Here is a 20,088-nt window from a genome sequence, read left to right on the forward strand (position 1 = left end):
GAGCACTTACATGAAGTGCAACACTGTGTTTTGATTACGTCCCCCTAATATTTTACAATTAAAATTGATGTCATTAGTTATTTCATTTCCAAAGCAGCCCGTCTTTTTATTATAACCCAGATCTTAAAATTAAATGCCTGGATTAACAATCCATATTAGTTTATATGCATATGGATTTCTTTTTTTTGTAAAATACAGGTACTTCAGATGGGCTTCCTTTATCCTTCTTGTTCCATTATAAAAATGCAACTCTGTGAAGTCAAAGTGAGCTACAGAAGCATTTGGCATTCTCTGGCATCAGAGGTATTTTAATCAGAAAAATCTTTTTGAAGTCTCTGCTATCAAAGGAAGTGGTCTTTTATCTCATCTTAGCTCCATACATAAAATTTCCAGTAGTGATCGATAGAGGAAATTTGTGAAGATCCTTCCAGTGTCCCTTAGGAAGCATCTCTTATTAGTCCATGCCGTAGGAAATGTTACAATCAAGATGTGACTGCCATAAAAATATGATGCCAGATCATTTACAGGCTTTTGGAAGATCTCAATATTAATTAAAAAAAAAATGGATAAAAAGTTCTTAAATAATATCTGTGTAATACAGATCCCCTCTCCATTCTGTAGCTTGTGAACATACGTAACACAGGAAATACATGAAACACATGTAAGATATAAACCCAAGAATTTATTAAAAATATTTTAACTGCAACATTAATACTCTACTGAAAGAATCATAATGAGTTCAGATATAATTAGAAATGAACAGGGAAGAACATATCCATGCAGAATATATTTCAGAAATTTAGTTTGTACCCCTTTACCTGGTGCTATGCTCATCCTTCTCCAGCTCCTCTGAGCCATAATGTCGGGGGTTTCATGCTGGTAGACAGCAACAAGAAAGGAACACATGAAGGGAACACATGAGGTTCTTCACTATGATGCATATGATGTGCATGTCAAGGAATTGTTCTTCCTCCCTTTGGGATAATTTTCTGATATTCATTAACTTGCTTTTGCACCTACCTCTTTCTTCATTTGTCCACAGCTCTACATAACACCTAAATTTACTATATATGTTGCCTTGTACTTATACTGATATTTCTTTGTTCCCTTTGTTGTCCCTAAAGCCAGGTGTGTCCAGGTCTAGGTGTGCACAGGGAGTTGTTTACAGCCAAGGGATTTCCCATGCCTGCACTCTGTGCTGTGTTCTGTGTCCCCATGTCCCAAGGCTGACCTCTTGTGTTTCTCTGCACTACCTCAGTGCATCAGGGCCTTTAATATCCCACACTATGCAGAATAACTTGTTGCTGCTGGCTGCAGTTTTTGGACATTTGTACAGCTTGTGGGTAGCTGGAGGACAGCACTAACACAGTACAGTGTAGGTGTAGGAATAGAAAAGAAGCTGCATGCCTGGGGTAGATAGTGTGCATTTTTGTTATACATCTTCACAGCCTAGTGCTTGGGCGTCATCAGCCCATATACCAGGCAAAACTGCATTGAATGTTTGACAGATATTTTAATGGAGGGCAGCACAAAAAGGCTGAGGGGACCTGCTGTAGGCATTATACACATTGGTGAGTATAATGTACGAGTCTGTAACCAAAGGGAGGGGAAAGCGTGCACTCTGCTCCAGAGTACTCACACAAAAGAATTTACAGCACACAAAAGTGATCGTATACACCAAGACATTTATGTCAAGGCAAGATTTAATTTTGCAGTCTCAGTGATGTATACAAAGATTGAAAGAAGAGAAGACTGAGAGAAAAGGATGAGCTTAGACTCGGTGTTTGAGTCATAAACATTAATACTGTGATTTACCAGTATCTGGTCTTTAAGGTTAGGTACTTAAGTACATGTTTTCTTGGTCTGTGTCTCTTAATTTTTTTTCACAATTTTTTTCCATCAGTGATTTAAGGACCTATACTGGCTTTGAAACCCCTACCATAGAGTGAAAACCAGAAATCTTTAAGAATACTTAAAAAATAACCTGAATGACTATTCATTTTAGAGACCACAGTGATTCTTGTAAGGTTTTAATCTCTTGTGTAACTAGGGATGGCATACACTATGAGTTCTTGTATTTGGATAATAAGGAATTATTTAAGGGTTAACAAAAATTGAAAGTAAAATTAATGATCTAATGTAGAATTATAGAAGATAGGAAACAATGCCTAAGCTCAAATTACTATTTTGACTGAGGCAGATTCTAAAATCCTTCAAATTTGTGATCTCAAAGAAAGAAAACAAATTAAGAACCTATTCTACCTTTATTTTTAATCTGCTTATACCCTTAGGTATAATCTTCCTTGCGTTGTTTTGGTTTTAAATATTGATAGATATCCTAGTGATTTGGAATTAAATACTGCTGCTTAAAAAAACCCATAGCTTTGTCTTAGTCCAGATAGTGTTGCTGATATTAACATTGCATTCTTTATAAAGCTACATATTGATTTAGAAAAAGTGGAAGGAAGCAACACAAATTCCAATTCTTTCTTTCAGTCTTGAGCACTCCTTCTACCTGCTAAAGTCAACAAAAATGTTCCTCTTTACTTGCAGGAAGCTAAAGTGGAGTTAAGGCTGGAAAAACACGGAATGTTTTTGTGCAGCCTTTCTTTCATCTGTCACGTAAGTGATTGTGTCAGTGACACCTAAACAGGAAACTACATGCCCAGTAAACACCCACATTTTCTCAAAAGCATGAAACAGAAGAAATTTGTGTGAGAAGGCTCATGATCTTGTAAGAGCCTAATAATAAGAGAAAGGCTTCAAAAGTGCTTTTTCATTATGACTGCTCGAAACCTGAAAAACTCCAAAAATGCCTCGTCATTTTGTCTGCTTATCATTATACAGGCAATTTGGACCGTGGGTAGCCCGCCTAGAGGCCCATATAAAGGAAGGCGAAACGGGTGCAAGTCGGAGAGAAAAGCGAGGGGCAGAGTCCCTGACCTTTGCCTTCCCCCCCTCCACCACCACCATCGCCCTGCTGCGAGACACTCTGAGGCCTCCGGGAGCTGATACTGCCCGCCTGAGGAGAACCCCCCTGGTCCTGCACCCCGGACCGGAGTCACGGGTGAGTTGTAGATCCCCTACCCGTGCTGAGAGCACCGTGAGTGGGCCAAGGCTCGGCTGCAGCGAGCGGGCACCGCGCCTGACACTCGGAGGACGGGCAGCCGCATTCCAGCCAAAGTGCTCCCGAGATCGGAGGAGGCAGATCAGACGCTTCAAACGGCTTCGCTCCCCCCACCCCATCTCGGCGGCACTAAAGGTAGCACAGTGTGCTGGTGACCTATCCTATGCTTTTCTTTTTAAGTAACCTCGGCTTTTTCTAACTTTTCTCTACTTTTCTCTTTCCTTCTCTTTTCCTCTTTCACTATTAAATAAAATACATCAATTTTTTGGCATCAACATTTAATCTCGTTAGGTTTTAATCTCGTTTCTGGGAATATTTTGAAGCTTCTAAGTTCTTTCTGGTTTATGCAGAGACTTAGCTTTCTTTGTTTTTCTGGTTTTAAACCGGATCGTAACAGATCTGTCACACTTTAAACTTCTGAACTGGTAATTGGAGTATTTCTGCTGCAGACAACCTCTTTTCCTAAGATTATAAGAAATGAGTATTTGGGATGTTTGTTTAAAACTTTCTACTATATATTGCAAAATAGCTTCAATTGCAGAGTCAAAAGCTTTTGATTCTTTAATGTACTTCATTTTGTCTAGCTCTTTACAGTAATTCTGCTACTGTCTTTCTAAAACTGATGGTCAGTGCTTCAGGGCAAACATTTGTGGCCTCTTAGTTACATTGAGGCAACCAGAAGAGTTTGAGATAATTTGCTGCAAACATTATGACAAATGGGGCTGGTGATAGCTTCACTATCAGGTCGAGATTATCAGTATTTTGGGGCCAATTTAAAGTTAAGACAGTTGGAGATCTCCTATATTAACGATCTGCATTTGGTTACAGACATTAATGAGAAATCTTTATCTATCAGGTGAAACTCGCAAACACATTTTCCCCTGCTGTTTGAAAACAGCAAGAAATGACTGATAAGAGTTGGGAGGAGTTTGCTGGCCTTTTGAATATGTGCTAATGGAACATTTATTTCATATGTGCCCTTTTTTCCCCAAAATATATTTATTTGCACTCTAGGAATAAACTTCTATGGTATCTGCATGGTACCTGCTATCTGCAACAGCTGCACTGTAACAAAGGTTTGTATCTTGAAATCAGAGAGGCCTTTGCAGCTTTCACTTGGGAAAAAGGCTCTGATTGAGCACTGACAAATTTTTTCTCTCTACATCAGTCATAGAGGGTGATGTGCAATGGGGGTCTTTTTGGTCTTGTTAAAAAATTGTTGATTTTTTGCCAAAAGGTGGGGAATTAAATCAGGTAGTCTGGAAAGGACCATGTCATAGAATTGGAATTTTTGAGGTTAAAAAAACCCCTCTAAGATCATTGAACCCAACCATTAACCCAGCACTGCCAAGCCCACCACTAAGCCACGTCCCTAAGTGCCACATATCTATGTATTTTAAATATCATCGTGGATGGTGACTCCACCACATCCCTAGGCAGCCTCTTCCAATCCTTGACAACCCTTTCAATGATTAATTTTTTCCTAATATCTAATCTAAACCTATATGGTGCAATTTGAGGCTGTTTCCTCTCATTCTATCACTTCACAACTTTATTTTTAATTTGAAAATGTTTAATTATTTCTTATAAATAAGAAAATTATAGAAGTCCCATTTTAAAAGGGAAATACCCTTAACCAAAATAATTTTAATCAATTTACCCACAATGAAATAATGACATATTGGAGAACAGTATTTTGCTGCTTCAATGCGGTTTTAACTTTATATTCAGATACTCCTTTACTTTCTATGTTGTTTAAAATACCTACCTTTTAACTGTCGCTCTTCTGTTACCTTTGCACTTTAAAACCCGATTCTGCTCAAATTGAACCAGCTCAAAGACCTGAGTTCTGCAGTTTTTACTGAGCACCTGAAATACTGGAAAGGAAAACTTAAGCTTGGACTGAGTATATGCTATTTAAGTTACTTAAATAGCTTAGGTTTATTAATAGCTTAGGTTTCCTCTCTTTTCTGCTATATTTAATCAAAAAAGTTTCTCATTAAAGTGTGACAGTGCTTTATATTGCCTGTACATAAAACCTCCATGGTTATTATACAAAAAGAAAAGGCAAATGACAGTTGGTGTCAACACTAAACAGCTTGGGGAAAACTATTTCCTCAATATGTATGTAATTTAATTGAAATGCAATATTTCATGAATATTAGAAAGTGAGGGTTTATTAAGAATGGCAAGGAAAGTGAAAGCATGACTGTTTAGAGTAACAAGCAGCACAAATTTATTCATTCAATACATCACTGAATTATTTAAAACTCAGCAAAGCACAAGGTCATGGAATAATTTTGGCAAGTACGCACTTTTGCATGATGCATTTCCATAATTCCACTACATCTATAAAGTTAATCACAGCTTTGGCATGCAAGCCTGCTTCATGTACTAAGCTGAGCCAGAGAAAGGCTCTGAATTAAAACTTAGGAACAAACCAAACAACTGACACTACAAATGATTTGTGATAGTTGAAAGCAGATGTGAGCTCCATAACGCTAGCAATTCTTACAAATATTTCATTTACTAAATCCCATATTTACTTGCAATACACATTTACAAGTGAAAACCTGTCATTGGTCTGGAGACATATCCAAATTAGTATGCACACACACAGTTTGGTGTCATAAGTCTTCTTGTGGACGTAATCATTCTGTAACAAGTGAGAGCTGACAAGAGGTGTCCTTTGGACCATGGGGACGAGAGTGGTTGAGATATCCTTGGAAAAAATCCATGGAAATTTAGTCAATTTTCTATTGTGGGAATTAGTACTCACCTGTCCTGAGTGCAGACTGACTGCTAACAACTCCTGCAGACTACTAAACCAGAGGGGCTCAATGTATGCAATTTTCAGAATTGCATTGTCATTTCTATGCTCCCAGAATGACAATGATATGTGGGAATTGCATAAGGCTTAAGGCTTCTTCTCAGAGTGTATTTGAGATTCTAAGACAAAACTGAGGGTATTTTGAATTTTGCAATTGAGTTTTTGCCTTCAGGATTTTGCATCCTGTTTCCATCTGCCTCCATCAATTGATGAAGGCATGAGTTTGAGTATGATTTCAAGGACTCCCATAATCACGATCATGCAGTACTAGCTTGAAGACAGTCTGTTTTATATGGACTCTGATATATAGCTAATTTGTAACTAAGTAGCATTATAATTGTCTTGATAAATGTGTCTGAATTCTAGGAAGAGGATTTACTAATACAACAAAAAGCAATCTACACACAGTAATATCATTTTCCTCTGTGCATGTTTTGAAAGACCTCTATGCTAGCTTGGAGCTGCTGAATGTATTTGTTGTTTCCCCTACACTGCGTTCACAGACACACAGTAAGTTATGGATCAACCAGACTTTCAAAGAAGAACATGATTTTCATTTGAAGGCTTGGTGGACCTAATTTTAATTTTCAATAATTTCCTCAATTTATTTATTGTTCAGCTCAGCTTTTTACAAATTAGTCTTGAAATAGATGTAATTTATCTCAATAGACTCTAAGACAAGTGCAGAAGTGACATGAAAGATACAGCATCTAAATTTTGAATATTTGCAATATACTGAGCGTATTTTTTCAGCACCTTTTATCTTAATTGTTTGATTGTATTTAAAGAAGAATGAAATATTTAAAGTTGCAATTTTTAAAACAGTACCCTGGTTCTATACAGATTGTTTATTATTTGATTGACTTCCGAAGAATTCTCAGTTCTACTTTTCAAAAAGTAAATTTTTTAATCTTGGTACCCTGTTCTGCCCTTAAAGTGGCAGTCAGTGAGTTTCTGCTGAGGTAATGCATATAGGTAACTTATCCAATCACTTTGCTGCCTTTAAGAGGAATTGCTTTATAAATAGTTTTGGACCTCTCTGATTAATAAGAAAAATCAATGAGATTTTTATTTTGTATGTAGATCCCAAAAACTGTATTGTATATAAAATTGCAAATGTTTTAATAGTTACAAATTGATAATCAAATCTGGAAATAATTAACATCTTTAGAAATTGCTGAAAGTTTCCTTTTGTTGTTAAATCTTGAAATAGTTTTCTTGCTGGAGAAGAAAACAGGTAAAATGCTAGAAAGTTAAGATGAGCTTTAGACTATTTATTGAAAATAATAAGCAGTCATTTCTTTCACATTTTTGCATGTATTGAACATTGTCACTCAAGAAAATAAATACATTAGTCAATAACTTTAAGTGTTTTGTGTGTTTACTTCATTATAAATTTCATATCACTATAAATTTGCCATTTATTCAAAACTGAAATAGAAACTGCTTGAGCACAGTGTCAAACGGCAAGAAGTTGCCATTTGATTTGGTGAATTTGTCCAGAGACAAGCTATTCATATTCATCAGTTTCTAACTAGTTCTACAGAGGACAAGTTGCAAAATGACTTATAACCCCGCAGATGATTATATTTGTGTAAGCAGAGAAGATACATACCAATGATCTAAAAGGCTTGCCTTAATATTTTAAGGATATTAAAGGATATTTAATATTTTAGGATATTTGATATTTCAAGGTGTTACCAGTTTTATCAGAAATTATATATTCAGTTCCAGGGCCCTATTTTCAGAAGCCAGCAGGACTGGATTTATTAGACCCTGCTGCACACAGAATGTCCTGAGTTGGATTCCCTTTGGATGAAGATTAGCTGGGAGGTAACTCTTGTGGCCACATCAGTGTATGCACAGGTGGGGGAAAAAAAAACAGCAAAAAACATCTTTGCATTTTTAGTTTCTAATTTTAACATTTAGAACTAAGAAAAACAACCTGTACAATTGAAACTCGATATTGGCAGTCCAAAGAGTATTGTTGGAGCTCTAGCATGATTTTTAGTAGGAATTATTTGTGTCTTAGAAATGTCAAAAGTGCAACTGTGTCAGATCTTTGGAAGGGTTAAATGGATATAATCTTTTGTCTAAATCTGTGATCAGTTTATTGAAGATGATAGCTGAGCACCTTACGCATACAGTTCCATATCATGATAAAGAAGAATATTCGGTAAGATAATACCCATGTATTATAATATTTTTCTCCCTGTCAATCTAATCAAAACATCAGCACTTTTGAAAGGCTTGGCAGTGTTGTTCTAAGTACCACGGTCACAACAATTAGTATGTTTATTGTATCATATCATTCTGGTTTAAGACACATGAATAACAATTATAGAAAATTATTATTAAAAAAAAGTCACTATATAAAACCTCACGCAACGTTGGAAGACAAAGCTCAACAAAATTCTGTGGAACATAAAAAGAGTTAGTCTTGATTGATCCTTAACTGCATTACATGTGTGCCTTATTTGTCGGCATTTAAAAATACTGATTTGGAGCTTTATGAGAGGACAGCAAACATCTTCTGTTAGCTTTCAGCCTAACAGTTTGTTGTTTCCTTTCTGTATTAATTTAGCTGTAAGTACAAAGAAACTGTCACTCTGATGTGACATTCTGACTTCAGATGTTAGAAAAACAGCAAATTACGTCTACCAAATATGCAGAGCGTTTAGATAATGCATAAGTTATGCATTATCTAAAGACAGGTTCTTTTAACTGTGTGGTTTCAATAGGAAATCTCACTGCAAAGACAGCTCTATAAGAATCTAATATATAAATCATGGTTATCTGATTTTATTTCCCCTTTTACTCATGAGTCTTGCAAGACAGTTTGCAGGAAAGGGACCAATAAAAGATCTGAAAAGATTTTATTGTTTTTCTAAATTACTCTTCGGCTATGCTTAAGGGAGTTTGTCTTATCCTTAAGCAACTGGTTTGATGTTGTTCCCTGAAAGTTCTGCTAAAGTGGTTCTTGTGACCACTTTAGTGACCTAACAGATAATAGTGCTGGGGTTTTGAGATGCCTGTTCTTCTCACCCATAATTCAAGCAGTCTTAGGAGGAGCACAAACTGTGCTTTTAATGTATTTAGTGAAAGCCTCTTTTTAAAGGTGAATCACAAACAGTCCAGATACTCTATCTCAGATCATATCACCAGCAATTTATTTGTGTGTCTTCCTAACAGTAATTACCACTGTAGCAATTAACCCAGATAACCACCCTCCAGAATCAAAGCTGTGTTCTGTTAGCTCCATTTACCTGTTTTCCAGGCTCTGCAGATCCCCAGATAAAAGAAAAACACAAAGAGAAAGAATAATAGGGCTGGTCTCAGAGGAGAAATCATCATTGTCCTTCAAAACCAGACTTTGGGTGACAAGGATGGTAGATTTTTCTACAGAGCTGTACCACCTGTGCTCAGGTACAGGCCCTCTGAGTGGGCTATTGATGGCACAGGTCTGAAAAACCTGTCACTACTTTGAACTGATAATGCTGGAACAGAAGCCCCTGTAGATTACTTTGATCTCAGACTCCTGGAAAATGAATTCCTTTGGGGAATGGAACTTGCTGCCTCCCTTGCCACAGAAGTGAAGTTTTTCCCCAGAAGGGTCATGTTTCTTAAGATTCGTTCACATGTTTTTACGGAGCCTTGCCCACAGAGCTGCCATTCCCATGGATAATGACCAAGGAGTACTTCTGGGAGTGAAGTTGTGAAATACTGGGAACTTCTGGGGAAACACAGCAGTTCTGTTACTGAATGATGGACAGGTCCATGGACTTCACTGTCTAATCTGAAGAATGTTCCTGTAAAGGCTTGTAAGCAACTTCACAACAGAACAAAGGTGTGATTTTAGAGTATTGAATGCAATGCAATCCTCAGTGTGCCTGTATATTAAATATGACATCTAGTGAATGCTGCTATATTTAGTTCTGCAACAAAATCCTACACATTAGTGAAAACAAGCAATAGATTAATAGATTTTATGGTTTTGTGCCAGCACAGAGTTGTTTTGCACATAGGTTTGCTGGACTCTATGAAATTATTAAAAGCTGCTCATGTTAAATGCCTCTCCAGATATTCTGAAGCTACAGATATTTCTGTGAGATAAAATATTACAAAAACAAAACAGGGATAGAGGCTAGTCTTGCTTGTTAAAATGTTATGGAAGATTAAGCTGTGAAAATCCTTTCTGTGACCTTGCTTTATGAATAAAACACTGCTTATTCCACTGGTGGGTGAAATTAGAAAATGCAGAACAAAGTAAAATGACAGCTATCGGTCCTTATGAAGTTATGTCCCCGTTGCAAGCTCTGTGGGACAAATTGTAAACCATGTTATCCAAATGAAGACCATTTCAATTCTAATCACCACTATTAATATGCAAATTTTCTAAATAAAAATATTCCCACTACAGTAAAGTACACATTTACTTCGGAAAGTAACAGACATCCCATTTTTTAAAACTTGTTTTTACCACTTGTACCTCAAAGGCCCTACATTATAGTCCTTACACTTACTAGTAGTTTTAAAAATAGATTGATTTCTCCCTGAGCCTGTCAATGACACTGCTTTAGTCAGCAAGATTTTGGATTCCCATTAGTGCTCTATTTCCCTCCTTAGGGATCTATGACCTCCTTGGCACTTGCTGCTCTCTGTTTGTGGCTCCCCATTAGGCACTACATTGTGCTACCACTAGACCATGGTTCAAGTTTGGCTTATGATCATTTTACTCTCCATCATATGGATTTTGTGTCATTACAAAGCATTAATGCTCTTAATATTTTCACCTTCTATATAGCTAAGCTAGTTCATTGTTCTCTGAATTTGTTTAGAGCTTGCTTCCTTGATGGGATTTGGGTATTCTCAAGAGCCAAATGGAAAGAAAGTGTATTTAAATGTCATGGGCACCCCAGTGGCTGCCACAATGCAGTGAAGGAATGTAAGGAAATGGAGTTATCTTTTACACCATTTTACCTGCAGCTCTGTTTATGGTGAATGGAGGTGATGGCATATCTGTATTTTAAGTGAGAGTATTGAACAGATGTATTACAACCTCATTATATTATATTCTAATAACCCTGTAATTGTTTTTAAAGGGACAATTGCCTTTCTTACTATTGTGTTACACAGAAAATTGAGACAAGCCACAGAGGAATTAGCTATTTTACTAAATACTGCTCTACGTGAAAATTCGCCACAAAAAACCCCAAAACTTGCAAAAAATACCCAAATTTTCTACTTTCTCTGCTCTATACAAACAAAAGTGAATCAGAGAGAACTAATCAAGGATATTGCTTCTCAAACAATCTGTCAATTTAATGTTTGACATAATAATATTTCATCAGAGACTGCGCTCCTGTTTTATTAGCATTAGCTACAATCTTGGAGTCTTAAAAATGTCTTAGGGTTTCTATGTCTGTGTCACCTAAGCATTTTACTTTGTTAATAAATTTAATAGCACTCCAAGCATGACATTTTTATTTTAGCTACAGTAAAGCTCTTCTGCAAAATCTGGGGGTTAAAGCTAATTGACCTTCTGTCTAGAACTATTCTTCAGCCCTTTCCTTTGTTAGAAAGGAAAATGGTGGTAAATACCTGGAAGATTCAACTGTAGGCTTGGGTAAATTTTCTAAATATCATTTCTTGAGGGCATTATAAAGTTATGCTGCCTAATGTAATGTAGATCAGTCAGCAAGATATTGTTGTTATCAATAATGGTGCCATCATATGCAGTATCTAAAAGATGTCTGATACACTTCCCACAGGAGTTAAAGAGGGCTATCAACAGTCATAGAAGAGAAAATATGATTTTTTTGTTGTTGTTGTTTTTTACACAATAGTTCTTGAAGATGTGCAAAAAGTGTGAAGATTTTTTAAAATTTGGCTTTTTATAAATTTAGATAATTTGTGAGATTACACAAACTACACAACAGCATTGAATTTGTGAAAACCTTTTTCTTCAACAACTTTCATCAACTTTGTCCCACAAATATGACAGTAACTGGAGGACCTGTAAGGGAGATTCAAGTGACTGTGGGAGTGGGTTTGAATCCTGAAGTGTTTCGGGCCAGATGTTACGAAACTGTGGCAGGGACTGAGCAATCTTTAAACTAGACCCATCTTCTAAGAAGTCTCTGAAAGCCCCTTTGCCCTCAGTGTGTTCTCAAATATAAAACTGCATGGTAAGGAGTTAGTTTGGAACTATATAAAAGTCAACTTTACTAATAAAGTCTTCTCTACACCTTTCTTCCTTTCTGTTCCCACATCTGAAGGTGTTCAGATGAACATGGTGAACAATGTTCACAGCATTGTTTTGTCTTCAAAGATTTTAACAGAGTAATAGAAAGATATTCATACAGATGCCAGAAAATTCCTTGCAGGTGCTGATATATGGATAGAATTTATCTCTCTGGGGTTTTTCACTAGGGGTCCTCATCCAAATACATACTCTCATCTAGAAATTACATTTTCAAATACTTATGGTTGCATCATTTTCAGGAAAAAGAAATAGTTATAAATCTCCATTGTACCTATAGGATTTTTTTACCAGTAATCACACCTTGGTGGCAGGAAGATAGAGACAAATATGTTATCAGTTATTATGTAAGTTACCAAAAGTCTTGAAGTAGAGAATTTCTTAGAGAAAATGCTTCAGCAGACTGGAAAATAAATGTACTTCTCACTGGATTTTTGAAAATAATTTTGCCAATGGAATTTAGAACATAATAATAAGTTGATTCTTTTAACATTGAAAAAATATTTTATAGTATGAAATTAAAACCTCAAGAGGAAAAAAAGGGGATCTAAGCCATACTGGGATAAGACCATGCTTGACTGGAGAACGTGCTTGAGGCATCCATCAGTTTGAGTCTTGCAGTGAGCTGGAGAAGTCAGCTGTATGCTGCTTCCTTCAATAGATCTGGTTAGCTGAATTCATGGCACACTGAGTCAGAACAAGCTCTCTTTCCTGCCCCCAAGAGGAAAGTTCAGAAGTTTGGCAAGCACTGTCTACCTAATACTAGAACAATACAATAACCTGTCCATGTAAATACTTAGTTGGAACTGGTATGAATAATATATAAACATAATTTCTTAAACTGGCTAACTTGTATTATGAGCAGCAATTCCTTTTTTTCCTCCAGAACCACTTAGTGAGAGAAATGTCTGTGTGTTCACAAGCTTGACATGGTAAGAAGGATGTTTTAATTATTTTATTTTCATTTATTTTATCACCAAGTAAGAGTTGATGCCTTGCTTTTTTATGTTTCAGGGGTTTTTTTCATGAGCTGAAAAAGTGGGCAGCCTTTTTATATTATTGTACTGAGAGAAGGATCAAAAAGAAAGCAGTAGGTAAGGTCCTTGTTTAATATATGGCTGTAAAACACTGATTCCCTGTTAAATTCTGGCATTTGATAAGTATCATAATGGCTATTACTCATTAAAAATTATAATATTGCAGGAAAAATTAGTTCACTTAGCAGTTTTTAATAATACATTTGTAAATATGGATATTTTATAGTATCACTTAAATTCTTCTGAATTATCCAGAAGGTTCCAGGCTGTGTTGTGGAATTATCTCAAATTAAAAGATCTGAAAAGTTTCCAACTTACAAAGACAAAAAAAGTTGAAATGTTTTTTTCTCCGTTTATATCTGAATGAAAGTTGACTATTTCTATGTCATATACGTTATTCTACTTCTTAAATGATTGTATTTTCTACAGAAATGTTTTTGAAGTTAGAAGTACCAACCATAAGGTCCCTTGGCATCAATTAAAGCTATCTACTTGCTCTAGAATGTATGAAATGCACTAAAATTCATGTAGCTGTTCTTAGTGGGAGTTTGTAAAAAAGTAGATGTGACTGAGAAGGGTATTAGGTTTCTGTTGTGATATTTGATTAGGTGGAACTCTCTGTTCTTCTCCAAGAAATTGTACTCCTCCGTAAAGAAGAGACAATATCAGTAAATAATAGAAGTTGGAGAGAGAAACTGGGTGCTGTTTTGAGAGCATTTCTTGAGCTAGAAGAAGGGAAGGCAACCCTAGACAGAAGAGACTGTGTTAAACATTGGTGAAAGATGGTACCAGGTGTTTTCATGCCTCAACATGCAGGGGGGCTGAGGAGGATAAAAAAAGGTGTAAATGCCTTTGTTTGTCACTTCCTTATTACCAGATAAATTTCAGAAGCAGTCACCAACCCAGCTGAACTGTCACTTCAGCTCTGTACTTCAGGGGAGGGCTGCAAACATGAGGTGGTTGCCAGTCTGAGTGGAAGAGGATCCAGTGGGAATTGGAGTGTCAGCACTCACAGGATCGTCCTGCATTTGCTTCCCCTCATGGCCAGTAAAGTACTGTGTGAGTACCATAAACTCTTTCCTTGCAAGTTTCTGGTTTTGGAAGGAAGCTTTGAGGTAAGTGGAAAAACATCAATGAAGATATTTTGCTGCTGTCTGTCCTCAACAGGATTGTACCCCTGTGGAAGAAGATAAATTGGGGTGATTAATTCTGTGTCCTACAAGCTTCAGAGTGTAGAGTCTGTATCATACCAAATTAAGAAATACATTATAATTTCTTAATTTGAAAGCAGAAAGCCAATTTAACATAATATGCCAACCAGAGATAGCACGGGGAACCCATCAAAGCACTTCACAGAAAGCAAAGAAAAATAAATTTCCCTCCATGGCCAGTGTTTAAAATTATAAATCCAAAAGAAAAACATAGGAAAAAAAAAAAAGAGAGAACTAGTGAGACTTCAAAATCAGAAGAAAGAAAGAAGATTGAAAATAATTTGCGACTGCCTAAGGCAACCATTAAAAGCAATCAGACACAAAATATTTGTGGAAATGTGAAATATAACTTAAATTCACTGAGACAAATAGTTAAATTAATGTAATTGCTGAGGTAAGCATGAGAACACCATTTATATTTTGAAAATTCTTTGAGATCTTACTTTTAAATGAGTAAACTTTTCTAAACACAGAAGATGGTAAAAGTCATGTGTGATATGTATCATAACTCTGTAAAATTACGACCAAAAACAATACAGAAGATACCAGTGAGGAAATTATGGAGAGAGCAATAGAAAATTACTTTTATTAAGTAAACATTTGTGTCTTTCTTAAGTCTTTGTGTAATTTTGTGAGGATCTGAGTTATGCTAGCACGGACAACTTGTGAACTCGTACCTTGTAATCTGTACTCTTCAGTTATTACTAAACATAGTAAAAAGAAGTAATGATCAGTAGAGCTGTGAACAAAATTATTTGCCTGTCACACTAATTTTTCTCTACTTTAAAACTATTGCTAATCTGTGCCAGAGATGAAACAAAACTCTTTCAATTTTATCATTCAATAGTAGATAGCTATTTCCTTTTGAAATAAGACATTCTGGACTATAGGACACCTGATTCTGGGTCTTATTAAAGACAGTGGAAAATCTGAGCTGCTGCTCTGAAAGAGGAGAAACAGTCTTTTCAATATGAGTCCAGGTGCCCAGCATCTGAAAGCTCTCCACTTTTTTTTTCACCTTTTCCCAGGAAATACTCAGCTGTCAAAAGCATTAAGTCAACAAGAATCAACCAACATTTCACAGCAACAAGTAGTGGGGTGCTCTTATATGGTGGCAAATGTGAGATATTTCAAGTTAACAGAAAATTTTCTCATTACCCAGTTGATTTTTTTCTAGTGGAAAAATTACTGGGTTTGCAAGGAAATGCAATCCCATGTCTAGTTACGAATTTGAAGCTTAAACTCTCAGAAATATTTACCATGTGAAAAATGTCAGCTTTTTCAAAAAGACCCTAATGAATAGCAGCATAATCAAAATTGTGTGATAAGAAAGAGTGAAAATAACAGCTGCCTTTTAAAAAAGTGAGTAAAATGGGGATCTGGCAAATTCCTTTCAAATGACCCACTCTAGTGAAAACATAATTTCATCCTCACTTTAATTAGTCTAATCAAGATAATGGGTAATTAATCGCTTAAAACTGGATGGTGGATTGGAGAAAAGCAAGTAGAAATTCTAAATAACTGTTTACTATTCAAGCATTAGGATTATTAGGCCTCATTTTAGGCCTCTAGGATAAAAAATTCCCAACTAGTCCCACCCTACTCAAAGCAGTCCTTGATCTCCCAATTACATTTTCAATGGGGAAAGTTTCATTGAAGTTAATGATTCTACACATAGTTGAGTATCCCTATATTTATAAACTGAACGTTTCAATTTACAGAGAACTAGCCATTAAAATACAGCTTTGGTCATACTTCTACTATGATTATTATTCCCTCTTCTTGGCTTTTATGGTTTTTGGAAAAATTTACAGTTCAAAATGCTTCTAGTGAAATCCATTAATAACCTTTTGAACTCCAAAGTTTTCCTTACAGTAAATGCAATAAAACTTAAACATTCAGTACTTTGGAATAAAGCCAATATTAATTCAAAATAAAAACCTATAGAAATCACTTTCTTCTGATTACAGTACAGGACAAACAGATGTGCTTTGAAAGCAAGCAGTTATTTCCCGTCTCCTGGAGAATATTTGGCATATATGTTCAGTTTCTGATGTCTGCTAGCCCATGGATCTGTCATGATGTGAGATTGCATACCTTGCCATAGATATACAGATCCTGCCACTCAGGGCTCATTGGAAAGCTCCACCTCTATGTAGACAAACAAGTATCTACAAAGGGACTTTGTCTGTGTGAATATAATTGTATGATTACGTCCTAAAATGTTCTTCCCCTCCTGTAAAACTTGATTACCTGAAGTGCCTCTGAAAAAGGATGGAGATAGAAGGAAAAAAAAGGCAAAATCATTGTGTTGTCTTGCAAAAAAATCAGAAAGACTAGCTGAAACAAGGATGAGAGACTTCTTGCATTACACAGATGTTTCCTTTGAAAAACCTCAGCTCTTTATGGATTTCAGTCATAAGAAGATTGAAAGTCTAGCTCTGATTTTCTTCAGGAACATGTAAAATGTATAGTTAGCCAACCCAGAAAACAGCTTTTTTAAAAAAATCTTTTCAATTTGGTATGTTTACATTAAAATGTTAGTTTTATTCTATTGCAATTCATAAAGTTTCTTTAGAAAATCTGCACCATAAAGAGTAACCTTTTGCTTGTTGTTTCTTATCCGGTATAACTGGTCTTGGAGTAGCTGAAAGAGAAAATGTAATGGTAATTAAAGGATAGAACAAAAATTACCCTTTAAAAATATCATATCATCTGGAGTGGTTTAGACATAAGAAATTATATCTTTCTAGCCTAACTGAGCACCATACTGCAAGCTGGGTTTAGGATTTTATTAAAGCAGTGTGGATGCCACAGGGTAGGTACTTATGTTCAGTTCATGTGATACAGAAGTCCCTTTTAGACACCAACAGAACAGGTGAGTACAATTCCACAGATCCAGCATTATGTTTGCAAGCCTGTCAGCGTGGATGTTAATGCCATTTCAGTGCATCTGAGGAGTTTGTAATCCTCTTAATTGTTCTGGAAAATTTAGGGGTTCAGCCATTCTTTGTTTCATACTTGCATATCAAATATTTGTGGAGTCCTGTTTTTGGAAGAGTGAAAATAACCAATACAGTGTTTGGACAATGCCTTTAATGACATGCTTTAACTTTTGGACAGTCCTGAATTGGTCAGGTCATCCTTGCAAGTTCCTTCCAACTGAAATATTCTATTCTATTCCATTCTATTCTATTCTATTCTATTCTATTCTATTCTACTCTATTTGATGTCTGGTGATAATAAGGAAGTTCCAACCTGTCAAAGAACCCCATTTTGTTTCTCTGCATTATTACCTACCTATTCATGTGACATTTTTTCCAGAGGGTAAACTGAGACAATATGAGAAAAAGAGGCACTGGAGAGGCACTCAGGCTATTTTGTGACAGTGGGTCTTTGGATAGCTTAAGGTCTCTTAGGTTTGCTCTTTTTTCACCCCTGCCCTGTAAACAGCTCATTCTAACCCTGGGTGAGCTGGCACCCAGGTTGTGTGGTTGAACATGGACATGCTCTAAGTTTAAAACAAATTGGAGAAAACATTTCTATATTTCTGGGGTATTTTTCCATCAAACTGATTTTTTTTTTTTTTTTTCAGTCAGCATATCCCATTTACATTGTCCCTCTGTAAGTGCAATGAAGATATGATGCACTGGGAACTGCTCCATAAAGTATGCACGGAAATATGACCTTGAGGTTGTGAGGAAAGGCTGCAGAGCCAGCACACTCAGGTTTCCTCGCCTCTTCACCTCATAGTGACCCTTGGCCTCCAAGCTTGCCTACTTGGCTTCCTTCTGAGAGTCAGGCTGAATGATAAGGATGAAGGGTCAACAAGTCTATACTATCGCACCTACCTCCCAGGAAGCTCCTGAACCTGGCAGCTGTGAAATGCTCCCATTTTCTGCCATTAGCTTACACCCTGTAGACCAAGCATTCCACAGTCATAAAGGAAATCTCTGATAGAAATGGAAGTGGGTTGTAGGTTTTTCAGGTGAATAGTTTGTAACTGGTTGAGAAATTCTTTAGCAGAAGGGACTGTGAAGGGTCTGCAGATGCAATATAGCCAGCTTTACATCACTGCCCAAGCCCATAGCTATGCTCTGAAAATCCCTGGCTGTCTGACTAAATTCTCTAAATTCTTTCAAAGCAATCAGAATACTCTAAATTGCTTTTTAGGAGCAGACCAACTCTTGCTAGTCTGAGATTCAGAATTTAATATCTTGGTGAGTTTCATTGTACTTAAAGGTCCCTGAATAGTCAGCCTATTTCTTCTCTTTCACTGATTTCTTTATTTCTAAGAACTTTTCTTAATTTCCTATGTGTTTCACTTTTTTGACTCTTTGCATTTATTTATAGTATTTTTTCTTTTATTTTCATCTGTGTGTTGTGGCTGTTACTTGTTATATGCATTGCTATGCATAAACATCCTTAACCTTTTGTACTAATGAAATGTAAACTAGCAGCAGGTATAATTCCTGACCAAAGTTTAACTATATTCATAAAAAAATAAAATTATGCAGGTCTATGTTAAACAGTATTCTTCTCAAGCTTATTCTTTTGAGTGACTATTTTCCAGGAAATTCTTTATTGATTGTTCCTTTTGTATCTATGCCTACCTCATACAGTATCTCACAATTTGAATAAATCTTCAAATGCAACCCCCCCAATGTAGAAAACTCTTTGGCAGCCATTCTCTGCTAACCTATTAAGTATATGTTAATATATAGAGAGATACATAAAAAATAAACCTCTAGTCTTAGAAAGTAGATTTAATGAAAGAAAACAAATTTATCTTCATTCAGATCATGCCATATGAGATCATAAATTGATCTGAAAGGGCTGCTGGCAGCCTGATCTTTAACTGTATTAGGTTTGTCTGCATTAGATCAAAATGGAAGCAGCTGGATCTGTGTCTGAAAGTCAGATTCCCATTCAGCTGCACAGAGACACAAAGTCTGTAGGAGTAAACGTTCCTATCAAAGATGAGATTATTAAGTGAACAATAGCAATGAAAAAAGCAGCCTCATGAAAACCTCCCCTCCTTGTTGTATTTAGTGTCAAATCATCATGGTATTAATGTTGCTGATTATATCAGTGACATCCTGCCCTATGTTGTTATACTCTTCTGTATCTTGCTGAGTAATGGTTAAAATACCATCATAGAGTATAGTCTTCAAAAGGATTTTTGTTTATTAAAACTAAGAGAAAATGCAGTTTTTATTCTTATGCCAGCTCCAGAAAGTGGATTATCCTCTGCCATAGTCTGCCCTCTCCATTTACTGTCTTTCCAGTCACTAGATAGTTTTCCTGACAAGAAAACCAAAAAACAAAAAGCAAAAAACCCAGAATAATTTCCAAAATATGTCTGTTTTGTTTAATTTCCCCTATGTGTAATTCTTAGAAATCAGTCGAAAACGTTACACACAAAATAAAATGTAATGCTAGCAGTAAGGCAGATGAGATGAACCATGAGTTTAGGGAAGAAATGTGTGGAAAAGGTATTAAGGAAAAGAAAAGACAGGGTAGGATTCTGACTGTAGAACACTGAGAAAGAACAATAACATGGAACTTATGTATTCTGAGTTCCAGCCACCCTTGGAATCACAGCTGTTTGTTTTGGACAC

The 20,088-nt window shown here is 36.1% G+C and overlaps 1 long non-coding RNA gene across 9 annotated transcripts in view; it reads left to right on the top strand.

Annotated features, from left to right (window-relative positions):
• Positions 1 to 2,092: 2,092 nt before the first annotated feature.
• Positions 2,093 to 20,088, top strand: part of LOC108447962 — a 37,578-nt gene continuing 19,582 nt past the window's right edge. For 2 of the 9 annotated variants that reach the window (XR_001863697.1, XR_001863703.1), the window contains exons 1-4: positions 2,109 to 3,262; positions 7,686 to 7,823; positions 13,234 to 13,313; positions 14,134 to 14,371. This is a non-coding gene — a long non-coding RNA (uncharacterized LOC108447962). Of the gene's footprint in view, positions 3,263 to 7,685; positions 7,824 to 12,739; positions 13,152 to 13,233; positions 13,314 to 14,133; positions 14,372 to 20,088 lie in introns of those variants that run through there. The other 7 variants (XR_001863701.1, XR_001863698.1, XR_001863695.1 and 4 more) reach the window with 7 other exon arrangements.

Source organism: Corvus brachyrhynchos, unplaced genomic scaffold, assembly GCF_000691975.1.
Source record: "Corvus brachyrhynchos isolate BGI_N302 unplaced genomic scaffold, ASM69197v1 scaffold147, whole genome shotgun sequence".
Classification (NCBI taxonomy): Eukaryota; Metazoa; Chordata; class Aves; order Passeriformes; family Corvidae; genus Corvus; species Corvus brachyrhynchos.